Source organism: Pseudonaja textilis, chromosome 2, assembly GCF_049901715.1.
Source record: "Pseudonaja textilis isolate UNSWEBS1 chromosome 2, rPseTex1.2, whole genome shotgun sequence".
NCBI classification, from domain to species: Eukaryota; Metazoa; Chordata; class Lepidosauria; order Squamata; family Elapidae; genus Pseudonaja; species Pseudonaja textilis.
The window spans coordinates 239,392,450-239,406,428 of record NC_141991.1 but is presented as its reverse complement, the minus strand read 5'-3'; the positions used below and the strand labels follow the sequence as shown (position 1 = coordinate 239,406,428).

At 42.3% G+C, this 13,979-nt stretch overlaps 1 long non-coding RNA gene across 1 annotated transcript; it reads right to left on the bottom strand.

Annotated features, from left to right (window-relative positions):
• Nucleotides 1–966: 966 nt before the first annotated feature.
• On the bottom strand, nt 967–13,787 carry LOC148127432 (uncharacterized). Its single transcript, XR_015742397.1, has 3 exons — nt 13,601–13,787; nt 2,260–2,374; nt 967–1,265 (listed from the first exon to the last, which is right to left on the bottom strand). It is a non-coding gene; the product is annotated as an uncharacterized LOC148127432 (long non-coding RNA).
• Between the last annotated feature and the right edge of the window lie 192 nt (nt 13,788–13,979).

The window sequence follows — 13,979 nt, the reverse complement described above, 5'->3', positions numbered from 1 at the left end:
ATAGAAAGCCTTCTGGGGATCACATTATCTAATGATTGAATTCCCAGGCATCTAGTCTCTGTAGAAAATTCTGGGATTTTTCTGGATCAGATCTCGCCGAGGTTTGGCTAAGCACCAGAGGATTTTAGGATTTAAATGGCTATGAAATGAATGGTTACAACCATTAAATGAGCTGGGCAATCAATGTTAGGCCTGGGACAGATTAAAAGAGCAGAATAGCAGAAGAAATGTATAAGAAAACAATATCTGGAATCTGAAGAATTTCATCTCTTATACATTGTATAATATGGTGACTACAATCTAACATGAATAACATGTATTGCTATCATCTAACATAAGAATTTGATCATGCATGTCATGATACTGCAATTCCCATTATACCATAGTAAGCAGTAAAGACTTACCCAAAATAGAAGACTTACTAACTTAGGACATCTTTCTTCATTGATTTTAAGAAGCACGACTTTGATGATTCCATGACATTGTGGCATTTTAGAAAATTGATTATTAATATTTTAAGATATTGGCATTATTTGCTTAAATTTAGAGAGAAGTTGTTGAATTGTCATTATCTCTGCACCAAAAGAAAGTTGGAGCTCAACTTTATAATGTTATAAATTTGTTTGTTGATTACATTTTTGGTCCCTGTAAATTTGTTTTGTTATTTCCTTCTCCTTTTCCCTTTTATGTTAATTTGTATTTTAATGTTTAACTTTGTGATATAAAAAGATACTAAAAACATTTACATAAATGAAAATAAGAAGGAACATGTAAACAGATGGCTTGTTCCTTGTCTTTTAGTTGTTTTATAGGTCTCATGATGTGAATTTTAGGTGAAACCCAGCAAAACAAAATTTGAAATTGTATGGTTTGCCTCGCGGTAATCTTCTCAGTACGAGTGACCACATAAGAAATGCTTAAAGTGGTTCTACTGTTGAGATGCATTCTGTGCCCCCTTGAGCAAACAAGGCTGAACTTTTGCTTTATTCAGAGTTTCAAGACAACAATCTAACAGCCATAAGCTGAGAAAACACGCTGGGCACTGGCACGCAGAGGTAGACATCCAGTTTCACTGCAGAATTCCCATGTCCAAAAATGTAAACATTTATCATGCAAATGTCCTCAAGCAGCCTCAACAGATGTGCCATTCTGTAGATGCTTTTCTTTAATTTGGTTTTCTAATTCTTGCTGAAATTTAGGTCAGAGGGAAAACAAACTTCATCTACAAACACAGTTGTGGTATTTGCAGCAGAATTCCCGAAGTCCTATAGATGGATGGAAAATAAAGTGGAATTGTAAATGCAGAAGGCATTGCTTAGTGATGCCTTGCAAATTTTTATAACCACATTAAAGACAAACAGATGTTTTCCAATAAAGAAATATTTTCTTCCCTTTATTTTTATTGCTCCTTTGTTAATTTAAAATGCTGGGTTTTTTTGTTTTCCCAGTGGTGGGGTTGGGGAGAAGAGTTTTTATTCAGAAAAATAGATTATAACAAAAATGCACAGACAAGGCACTACTTTAAAATGGAGGGGGATAAAGGAGAATAATATATATGATCAGTCATCTGATAAAAACATTTTGGCAGTTCTTACGCAGTAGGGAAATTTATGACTTATAACTGGAACAACTCATGTTGACAGAAGCTCAACTAGATCTACAGAATTCTTGCTCTGTTCTATTTCAAGAGTAATTAAAATGGCTAGGTGGTCATCTTATCCTCTTTGATCTTCAGAATAATCCTGTGAAGTTGTTGACCATGACAGACGATTAATTCAAAGTATTCTGGCATGGCTGTCATTGCCAATTTAGGTTTTGGAAGCCAAGAACACCAGAAGTTTTCATTAGTTGTGAACGATATATTTGGAAGGATCTTGGAGATTTCACAGGTGGATTCCAATCTGTGAAGCGGGCAGTTGAGGTGTTGGGTTGTGCAAATTTTGAGGGGGGCATCAAAATTAGCCTGTTGTGACCATCGACATATTTGTAGATTTCTATTTAGTTTACCTGTGAAAATGGCAGAATTGAGTCCTTCCCTGGAAACCTGCTATTTCATTTCCCACAATGCCACTATACAGTTTTGCATTAAAGACTTCCTACAAATCAGGAAATGACAACCCACCAAAGGCAGGTATCAGGACAAAGTCTTATCAAGTTCCTGGTCTCATCAACCTATCCGACACTGCAGTTCAGTGTCTCTGGTCCTGGTTAAGATGGGAGCTGAAACACTTGGAGGAGGGAAGGATGTTGAGAACTGACCTGCCAGAAGCTGGTTCAGCCAAAGGAAAGGAAGATAAGAAGACACACTGCCATCAGTGTGGGACGCAGAGGACAGAATTCCTCAACCATTCTTAGAAGCTTGGAATGGGGTCAGCTAAAGAAGAACAAGGGATGTACAGAAGGAGTCAAACTATATGTGGCACAAATGTGTACAATGAAGCCTCAGTGGGCCTTTTTTATTTAAATAAATAAGCAAAAAACAAACAAACAAAGATCTGGTCAGCAGCCTGTGGAATTTATGCATCTATTTTTTCACTGTGATTTTTCCTTCCAGCTATTTTTTTTTTATCTTTGGGGGTTCCAGATGCTTAAACTTGCTTGTGATTGCTCTTCTGGCATCCTCTAAAAGGGAAAGCAATTCACAGACTATTGTGAGCAGCAGAACAGTTCGTGAGAGAAAGAATTGAATCCGTCCCTAAACACACACATATACTTAAAACTGCATTCCTCTAAGGCTGCTTTTCATTTAGAACATAAATCCATGGCACACATTGGTGTGTAGTATAACATATAGTTTGGTCTTAATCATCTCTCCTCTCCTCCTCTAATCTAATGCAGCAGGCAAAGATGGGTACTGCATTCCTTCTCCTTTCTTCAACCAGTTGTTTTTCTTTTCTATAATAGCATTTATGTAGAGGACAGTCATAACAAAATGACACGGCCTGTGAATTTGTGTGTTTGGGATCTTGGTTGAGCCATGTTCTAGGAGGGTAAAAGAATTCAAAGCTAGAAATGAGGCATGGCCTATGCAGAAATTTTAATTTATCCCAGGTAAAGGTAAAAGTTTCCCCTGTACAATCATGTCTGACTCTTAAGGGGTAGTACTTGTCTGTTTCTTAGCCAAGGGAGCCAGCATTGTCCAAAGACACTTCAGTGATCATGTGGCTAGCATGACTAAAAGCTAAAGGGGTACAGAACACTGCTACCTTCCCATTGAAGTGGTACCTATTTATCTACTTGCATTTCCATGTTTTAGAACTGCTAGGTGGGCAAGAGCTGGGGCAAGTAACAGGAGTTCACCCTGTCTTGCAGCACTCAGATCTCGAACCCAGGCAGTCAGCTTTCCAGCTGATAAGCTCAACATCTTGAATTGGTGAGCCATCCCGCTCCCAATCTTTCCCAAAAGATTAGGGAAAAGAGGAGACAACATCTCTCTGTTGACCTTAGATCAGTCATTTTTTTTTCTGTCTTTTGGGGTTGCCCTTGTAGGGAAAAGTCATGCTGGCTGGGGAATTTTGAGAGCTGAAGTCCACAAGTCCACAGGGCAGATACCCTAGCAATAGCACATTGACTTATATGCCGCTTCAAGTGCTTTTCAGCCCTCTCTAAGCAGTTTAGAGAGTCAGCATATTGCCCCCAACAATCTGGGTCCTCATTTTACCTCAGAAGGATGGAAGGCTGAGTCAACCTTGAGCCGGTGAGAATCAAACTGCCAGCAGCTGGCAGTCAGCAGAATTAGCCTGCAATACTGAATTTTGACCATTGTACCACTAGGGCTCTTAACTGCGCCATCATGGTTCTTAAGATCCAATATATCACATTATACCCCAGGCTTATAGCTTCATTCCTCTTTTTTTCTTTTTCACTGCAGTTAAGAAAGCTGTGCTTAATCTTAGAACAAACTTTCTACAGTGATTCCTAATCCTTTAGAACACATACACTCCATTTTTCAGACTACTCTGTGGGTTTTCTAAAACCTCTCTCTTCCCCGCAATTTAATTCTAATCTTTCCAAACCAAGAATTTATATATCTCTGATTAAATTGTTGAGATAGTATACACATGGAAGTAACTAATTTCCTTATGCCAAAAATCTTGTAATTGTATCAACTAATCGTTGGGTTTGAAAAGCCCATCTGCCATCATGTCCTATTTCTGAATCTCCTGATGATGTCCACATTCTGGAAAGGCCGATTGGAAACATTAATTTGCTTTTATGTGCTTAAATGGTCTTCCCTTGCTAGAAGAGTTTTTTCTTTTTCTTTCTAGGATGTATAAATTGAATTTAACAATGGAAATAGTTGACATTCCTTGGGGGATGGAGTTCTTCAAAACTGTATAGGCCATACTGATTTTGTGATCTTTTATTCCATTTTCCACATTTCATTACTCTCATTTCAAGTTCTTGGCCTTTTTCTGGCACAGTAAATTCTACTTTTCACACCATAATTACTTTGGATTGTATTTTCATGGCTGGCTTCTTTTCAGCTGGTTTTAAGAAGAATCTGAACTCCATAACATTCTAATTCCAGTCGATTTTTCCAACCACAATTTTAAAGTAAATTTAACGAGAGACCAAACAAACCAGATCCCCAAGTAGGAGAAACAGATACAGTCTCGTACTTGTGCCAGTCTGTACCCAAGGATTTGACCCAGGACATTTCACCTATACAAAACGCTGCCCCTTCTGTGCTTGCGAGCTGTGGTTTCTCCTGGATAAACTGGGCTATTTTTTTATTCCCCTGGTGCCACACACTGGGTGGATTGTGTAAATATCACTGCCATGCCTAGAAACTGGCACAAATGCATACTTGTGTGTGTGTCTCAGAAATTAATAAACAGAAATCATTTTTGTCAAATAAATAGCATCCATGCACTCAACACAATCACTTTTTGCTCATTGAGGTGATCTTTTATAGTCAAAATATAACCGTCCAAAGTCCATAATTTCTAAGGCACACACATTGGTACAGAATAATGGTATCGGTTGCAAACCACTCCACATTGGGCTATCCTTTAAAAGTATCTGGAAGCTTCAGCTGGTGTCAAAAATTAAGCAATCTTGAGTGCCCTAAGGTTGGCGCATGTAGCACCTTTGCTGTATGAGCTGCATTGGGTGCCAGTTTGCTTCTGGGTTGACTTCAAGGTGTTGGTTATGATCAGTGGTGAGATTCATTTTTTTTTACTACTGGTTTTGTAGGCGTGGCTCGGTGGGCGTGGCAGGGGAAGGATACTGCAAAATCCCATTCTTTCCGCACCCCACTAACCTGCTTTCCAGCTCTGTTCTCCTGGGCAGGGCAACAAAAGAAGACCCAATCAACTGGGACTCGGGAGGCAGAGAATAGATGGGGGCGGGGCCAGTCAGAGGTGGTACTTGCGGTTCTCCGAACTACTCAAAATTTCCGCTACCGGTTCTCTAGAACTGGTCAGAACCTGCTGAATATCACCTCTGGTTATGACCTTTAAAACCCTACATGGCATGGAACCTTTTTCTCAGTACATTGGCCTGTCCCACCCAGTCAGACAGGGAGGGTTTCTTACGGACTCCATCAGTTAAAGAATATTGACTGGTAAGGTCCAGGAACAGAACCCTTCTTTCTCTCCTGGACTCCTGGAAATGTCTGAAGTCCTGGCTCTACTGACTTGTTGGGCAGCTTGGAATATTGCATCCAATTTTGGTCGCCACAATATAAAAAAGATGTTGAGACTCTGTAAAGAGTACAGAGAAGAGCAACATAGATGATTATGGGACTGGAGGCTAAAACATACGAAGAACAGTTGCAGGAATTGTCTAGTTTAATGAAAAGAAGGGCTAGGGAATGACATGATAGCAGCGTCCCAATATTTAAGAGACTGCCACAAAGAAGAGATCAACCCATTCTCCAAAGCACTTGAAGGCAGGGCAGGAATCAATGGGTGGAAACCAATCAAGGACAGATCCAAGCTAGAACTAAGGAGAAATTTTCTGACAGTTAGAAGAATTAATCAGTAGTTTAACTAATCACTGACTTGCCTTCAGAAGTTGTAGGTGCTCCAACACTGGAAGTTTTAAGAAGAGATTGGACAACCATTTGTCTAAAATGGTAGCGTTTCCTGTTTGAGCAAGGGGTTGGACTAGACAGCCTCCGAAGTCCCTTCCTATTCTGTTATTTGCAGAGGAGTATGCAACCTTGGGATTGATTAGTGCTTTGAAAGCTCTACTGCAATATAATTATTCATTTGGTTTTTATATTTTAATTGTCACAGTGTGTGTGAGGGGGATGAATGGTCTCCAAATTTGATATATAAATAAACTAAATAAGAAAGTGAGTAACCTCCTGGTGTTACTTTATCAGGTTTGTTATCGCAAGGACTGTGGGAAATTCAAATACATTTTTATTGAATCATTGGTATTTAAATATGTGGAAAATAGCTGAATAAAAAAAACAAATCTTTCCACAAAAAGCATTGAAAAACTACCAACGAAGGATACATTTATTCAAACCTGGTCACTATTTTTTAGATATATTGTGAATGGAAAAAGAAAATGTCTCAGTTATAACCATGGTCATTTAAAAAAAAAACAACTATTATTTCTGAAACGTGTAAGTTTGCTGCCATCTCCTGGCTAAATACTCTTTTGACTCTGTCAGATTTGTTTACGATATACTCAATTCTAAAATCCACTTAATTCATTTAATGTTTCTTTAAAATCAGGAAGGAAGGAAGGAAGGAAGGAGTCCTTTTTCAGTCCAAATATGAATTAATTAAATATGAATTAATGAGTTTGAGTAAAAAACATTTTTTCTTGTAACACAAAGATATTATTGCCTATATAGATGCCGGGGGAAAAAAAGATTTTTGGCTATGAATGTGAGAACTCATGTCTGGATGGAAAAGAGATAATTTAATTTAAGAGAGGATTTAATTAATTGATCCTTGTATTTCTTTTGTTATACATGAGTTGCTTTCTCAAAAAAAAGAAAATTACTGAAAAACTGTTGTGCTGTGTTCTACTGTTGCTCATTAATATATTCAGCAACAATGTGCTAGAGCAGCACTTCTGAAACTATATAAAGACCAGGGGTTTTTTTTGCTTAATTTCTAATCTGTCATAGACAAATACTTTTGCAAAATACAATAAAAATGAATTATTAGAAAAGAAAAAGGTAAAAACAAACTCAAAAACAGAAAATACAAACTCGATTTTTTTATCATTAAATCCAACAAACATAAAATCACATTTCCATAAATATAATCAGAACAGAGATAATTTCAGAAAAAAGAAAATAATTATGAAGATGTTCATTGAAAGTGAGTGTACTACAGTGTTTCTCACAAAATAAGGCCGGACCTTATTTTTTTTTGACCCCCCCCAAAAACGGCTAGGCCTTCTTTTCGGGGGTGACTTAATTCCCCCCCCTTGCATCCTCGGGCGGGCGGGCAGCGACGGCTTGGATGTTGACTTCGGCATCGGTGGGGCACTTCATATTGGGAAACCTTCTGCCACCATTGCTTTCCCTGGACAGGGAGGCAAGGCGATGGCCTGCGCCGCGTCCTCCTCCGAGCTGAGCCCCACTGAGTGAGCGCCTCTGCTCGATGCCCATGCCGCTGCAGCGTTTGGAGCTGCCAGCACGTTTGGAGATGCATGGGGACGGGCTGGACGAGGGGTGGAAAGGACGGACGGCTTTGAGCTCTCTCTGCCGGACCCACCGGCTAGGGAAGTAGCGCTGCTGTCGCCTCGCATCCCTGTCCGCGGACGGGTGGGCACTATCATTGCCTCGGGCAGCCTCTCCCAGTGGCCCCTTCAGGTTCGGGCTTTGAGGGACTTGGGAAGGAAGCCAAGCTCAGGTTGGCCCGGCTCTTTCGGTTGGCAGGTGGGTGTGCACCCGTGGCTCGCTTTCCCAGCTCTGCTCAGTCCGCACGGCTCTGGCGGGATGAGCAGAGAGTCTGGCGGGGAGGCGCTCGCTGCCTTGGTGAGAGCTCTGCTGCCGGGCAGGAGGGCCCACCTGTCAGCTGCGCTGGGTGCCCCAGGCAAAGCTGTTCGCACTCTGCCTGGCGCCAGGCAGGGATGGCGGCTGGGCGTTTCTCCTGGGGTGGGCCGATCCTGCGCTGCGGCCCTGGGAGATTCGCCTCCCCACGTGGGGTTGGGCTGTCCTCTGGGGCAGGGGAGTCTTTGTCGTACCAGTAGTAGGGTGTCATTTTTAAAAGAATTGGCTTTGCCTTCAAAGGCGAAGGGAAGGCGGCGACAGGAGCACCTGAAGCCGAGTGTCTCCGCTGGGCTCTGGTTGCAGGGAGGAGCCCTGGCTGGCCACGCATGGCTGCGCCAAATGCCGCGGCGTTGCTTTAAACGCCACAGCAGCATGGAGAGAAGAGAAAGCAATGGTGGTGGAAGGTCTCCCAATACAAAGTGCCCCACCAACGCCGAGGTCAACACAGGCAGCACCATATTCGGGTATGTAACCAAAGTACTTCCTAACAGCAAGCCCCCACCCACCATTCCCCCCCAGTTTGCATGTTTAATATAGGCCTTAATTTTGGGGGGAAGGGGCTTAATTTGATTTTATGCCTATAAATCATGCTGACATTTCCTATTGGGGGAGGCCGTATTGTTGGAGAAACACGGTATGTAGATGATTAATCTACAGAATCACTTTTATGCTTATATTTTTGTTGTACCACAATCATAACTATGCAATTTTGAGTGAAACAGCAATTTCTAAAATTAAGTATCTATTTGCACACTAATGAACACTGCCTATTTCATATTTAAAATATTTAAAGTGAAAAATGAACTTGATTCTTGCTTCATAATTCATCTAATCTAGTTTGGATTAATGACAATGCTATTTGCTTTTGGGTTACATCTGATGAATGCATTGTGATATGGTCTACTTCACAACTCATACTGGGTGTGACTCACTACATGAGTTAGACAGCAGCATCTATTACCAGCCCCTCATCACATGCTTGGATATTGCAAGCAATATCAAATAGCTACAAAATTTATATGCAACTCGTTAGCAGCACATATTGTCTTCATCTCACTTTTTAGCCCATAGGTGAAACAACCTGAAGTTGTCACTCTGTGTGTACAGGGTGAGATAGAGAGAACTAATCTAGAACTAAAAAATTTCTTAGGAGTGAGAACAATAAACTAGTGGAACAACTTGCCTCCAGAAGTTGTAGATGCTCCAACACTGGAAGTTGTTAGGAAGAGATTGGACAACAATTTGTCTGAAATGGTGTAGGGCAGGAGTCTCCAACCTTGGTGACTTTAAGGCTGGTGGACTACAACTCCCAGAATCAGCTGGCTGGGGAATTCTGGGAGTTGTAGTCCACCAGCCTTAAAGTCACCAAGGTTGGAGATCCCTGGTGTAGGGTTTCCTGCCTCAGTAGAGGGTTAGATTAGAAGGGCCTCCAAGGTCCCTTCCAACTGTTGTTCTGATACCCGGATAGAAGTAGCCCATCTCTCTTAAAACTGCCATTATTCCATCACAGCTTACTTTTCCTTCTCTCTCGCTAATACATTAGCGTTATGAATTCTTCTTCCTCTCCCTGCCCATATTTTGAAAGCAATCTCTTTTCTTCACAAGGTAGAAGGAAAAAGAGCAGAATCCCACAGTTCAGCTGGGAAAGAAAAAAAGGCGCCATTGAGAGCATCCAGGGATGAGTAATCTGCAAGAAGGAGGGTGTGGCATTGTCATCCAAGCTCCGCCTTCTTTGTAAAAAAAATAGTACTGTGACGGGCATGCAGCATCTTTCAGATTTTGAAACACCTCCCCTGCACAGGCGGCTGGTTATTTAGAATAATGGTAGACCTCCATTTAGGATTGGTTGCTTAGCGACCGTTCAAAGTTATGATGGATCCCAGCAGGTTGACCCCAAATTTTAAATTCCAACGGTCCAGCCACATAATCCTGCAGTCACGTGATCACATTTTGGGTGCTCAGCAGTTGCCACATCTTTATGGCATTTTGCAGCATTCCACAGTCATGTGACTGTGATTTATGACTTTTTTTTTTTGCCAGAAACCGACATTTATTTCTGGTTTCTGGCAAAAAATGCCTACTCTAGAAAATGGATTTTCTTAACAATTGCCTGTTTGCTTAACAATTGTTGCAAAAAAAAGTTGTAAAAATCACACTGTGACCTGCTTCGGCTCAATTATGGTCATAAGCCGTGGACTACCTGTGTTTCCCTGAAAATAAGACCCAATCTTATTTTCTTTTAGGCCCCCAAATAAGCACCATGTCTTATTTTCAGGGAATGACTTACCTGCTTACCTTAGGATCACCGCAGCTAGGCCTCCCACGCTCCGACACCTGTCGCACTGCTGCCTGACTTCTTCTGCGGGCACTCGTGGCCAGACGCCACATGGCTGATTGCAGCGGTATCACCGCTCGTGGCAGGAGGCTGCCATGGCACATTGTGCCATTGCGCATGCAAGCAGCAGCACCGTTGCAAATGGCGGCATTGGCGTAAGCCTCATGGCATCCTGCTGTGAGCTTTGGCATGGGCGTGATGAGCTATGGGGTGCCCTGCCGTGAGCGGCAACACCAGTGGGGTGCACCACGTGGCATCTGGCTGCAAGCAGCCGCAGAAGAAGTTGGGGAGCAGGTGTCGGGGTGTGGGAGGCCTGGCTGTGGTAATCCTAAGCATGTGCAGAGTGTGTGGGACAGCTCCAACCTTGATTTTTACGCATGCGCCTTGCCCCACCTCATACAACCAGATGGTGGGCAGGGTTTAATTAAGGCTTATTTTTTGGGGGGGGTAGGATTTATATTATGCACAGGCGTGAAAATCTGGCTAAGGCTTCTTTTCAGGGTAGGTCATATTTTCAGGGAAACATGATACCTATACTAACTGAACACCACTTTCTTTTTCTTCCATTCAATCGTGGCCAATTCTTGGAGGCTGCCTAGACAAGTCCCTGCTTGTCCAATTTTCTGCCTGGACTTGCCAAGTTTCCTTGGCAAGGTTTCTCAAAAGCGTGCTGATGAAGACTCAAATCATCCAGGCCAAAGGTATCAAAAGGTTGAATCGTGAACCAATCATGACCAATCTTTCTCAGAAGTGGCTTGCCATTGCCTCCTTCCTAGAAATGAGAAAAAGTGATTGGTCCAATGTCACCCATCTGGTTTAGTGCCCAAGGCAGGACTAGAACTCTCAGTCTCCCTGTTTCTAGCATGGTGCTGTAGCCACTGCACCAAATTGGCTCTCAAAAACCACTAGTCTGCTTTAAATGGTAACACTGGGAATCTTTACTTTCCGATGTGGCAGGCCAACCTCTTTGTGGTCCAGAAAATGATGAGGATAACAAATTGGACATTTATAACTTATTTGCCTAGATTCTAGAAATTGAAATGAACAAATCTTAAAATTGCAAAGGATAAAAAATCCAAATCTATGGATTCCTAATCCTGTAATTATGTTTTAGATTGCAAAAATCCCAGCAGCCACTAGATAGAGGCAAAGATATATAGGGAAAAAAATTCTCTACTGTATATTGTGGGGCAAGTTTGAACAGCTGTGTTCAATCTACCCAAACTTTTATGGAAAACATTACAGGTAATCCTCAACTTACAACAGCTTGTTTAATGACTGTTCAGAGCTACAAAAGCACTGAAAAAAGTGAACTATGACTGTTTTTCACACTTACGATTGTCGCCGTGATCAAAATTCAGCTACTTGGCAACTGATTCATATTTATGACGGTTGCAGTGTTCTGGGGTCCTGTGATCACTTTTTATGACAACCAAGTCAATAGAGAAGCCAGATTTACTTAACAACCAGGACACTAATTTAATAGCTGTACTGATTCGTTTAACAACTGTAGCAGGAAAGGTCATAAAATGGGACAAAATTCGCTTTACAAATGCATAGCTTAGCAAGAAAAAATGTGGGCTTTATTGTGGTCGTAAGTCGAGGAATACCAGTAGTCATCTGTTTAGAAATCAGTGCAGCGGTTAAAAAAATAACCAGAAGAAATCAGAGTTGCGTTAAACATTAATGGGGGAATCCCTGCCTAAGCCTCTCACTTAATTTAGAATGGTTTACTTCGTGGTTCTGTAAAGCTGATTTGCTTTGGCAGAGATTTATTAGGACACACAAGTCAATATAGGTAGTCCTTGACTTATAACAATGCGCTTAGCGACTGTTCATAACGGCACTGAAAAAAGTGACTTATGACCATTTTTCACACTTATGACCATTGTAGAATTCCCCATGATCACATGATTTACATTTGGATGTGAGGGAAGTCAGCCCTCCTAGAAGAATGAAAGAAATATTTAAAAGGGCACAATATTATATTTCCCCTAAAGGAAAAATAGAAATCTTAAGGGAGACAGAAAGCTTCAGCAGATATTTGGTGCCCATTGAGAAGGACTGAGCCAGCCTATCTACAAGACAAAAGACCTTCAGCTCCAGGGTGATGGGATTACGACATGACCCTCTAGGACAGGGGCCTCCAACCTTGGCGACTTTATTTATTTTATTTTGTCAAGCGATTATAAGATAACAGATATAAGTATAAACATAATTATGAATACATGAAATGGATATGAATAAGAAAAAAAAAAGAAACAATAGGACAGGGGCAGTAGGCACGTTGGTGCGCTTATGCACGCCCCTTACAGACCTCTTAGGAAAGGGGTGAGGTCAATAGTAGACAGGCTAAGGTTAAAGTTTTGGGGGTTCGGGGAAGAAACCACAGAGTCAGGTAGAGTATTCCAGACGTTGATCACTCTGTTGCTGAAGTCGTATTTCCTGCAATCAAGTTTTGTGCGGTTTATATTCAGTTTGTATCCATTGTGTGCTCTTGTATTGTTATGGATGAAGCGGAAGTATTCATTGACAGGTAGGACATTGCAATATATAATTTTATGTACTAAGATCAGACCTAGGGCATCGTAGTTCTAGGTTGTCTAGGTCTAGAATTTCAAGTCTGGTGGCATAAGGTATTCTGCAACTAGGAGTGGAGAACCCTTCTTGTGAAATAGAAAATACAAAATGAAATAGCTTTGCTGCCTGTGGAATTCTGGGAGTTGGAAGTCCACAAGTCTTAAAGCTGCCAAGGTTGGAGACCCCTGCTCTAGGACATAATAGGATTATCTAGCAGCAGAGCTCACTGCATTGTGAAATCACCTGGGACACTGCATCACCCTCCAGGCTTCAACCAAACTTATCTCAGCCGAACTGACCCCACATGGCCCCATGGGAGTCCGACTACAGCCAATAGAATACATATTCCTGCATAGGAACAGGAAGCTCAAGGGCAAGGCCCAAGAGAGGGTAGAAATAACCCTCACTGTCTACTCCATATGGTCAACTGCCCAGGACCTCAAACCCATGTCCATCAAGAAGCCATCTTTCCAAACAGCCTCCGTGTTTCCAGTGTCTTTCTCTCCCGCCTGGGACTGAACCAGATGGATATTTCTTCCAACAGATGCTTGACAACTGGCTCACATTTATGACGGTTGGCAGTGTCCCGGGGCCTTTTGACAAGCAAAGTCAATGGGGAAGCCGGATTCACTTAACAACGGGGTTATTAAGTAAACAAGGCAGTGATTCACTTCACAAAGGTGACGAGAAAAGTCGTAAAGTGGGGCAAAACTCACTTCACAAATGTCTCATTTAGCCACAGAAACTTTGGGCTCAGTTGTGGTCGTAAGTTGAGGATGACCTTCCTGTGCTCCCACCTCCTCCTTTTGCCGTCGAAATGGCATTTTTCCCAATCTGCAATCGGCATGTTGCCTTGTTTCTCAACCTTCAGCACGGATAAGCCTCAAACCCCGGCGCCCGCCCGACAAGCGAGAAGCGCACCTCCCAAAAAAGCGCTGCCTGAGCGCTGGCGGATCCTGGGAACGCCACTCCTTCCTTCCTATCTGGAGGGCGCCGCTTGCAAGGCGAGAAATCGGTAGGGGGACTTTCCGGGCGCGGCCCGAGCCGCTGAGGCCGGTCGCAGCGACCCGGCGCCGGGCTTGCACCGCCCCGAAG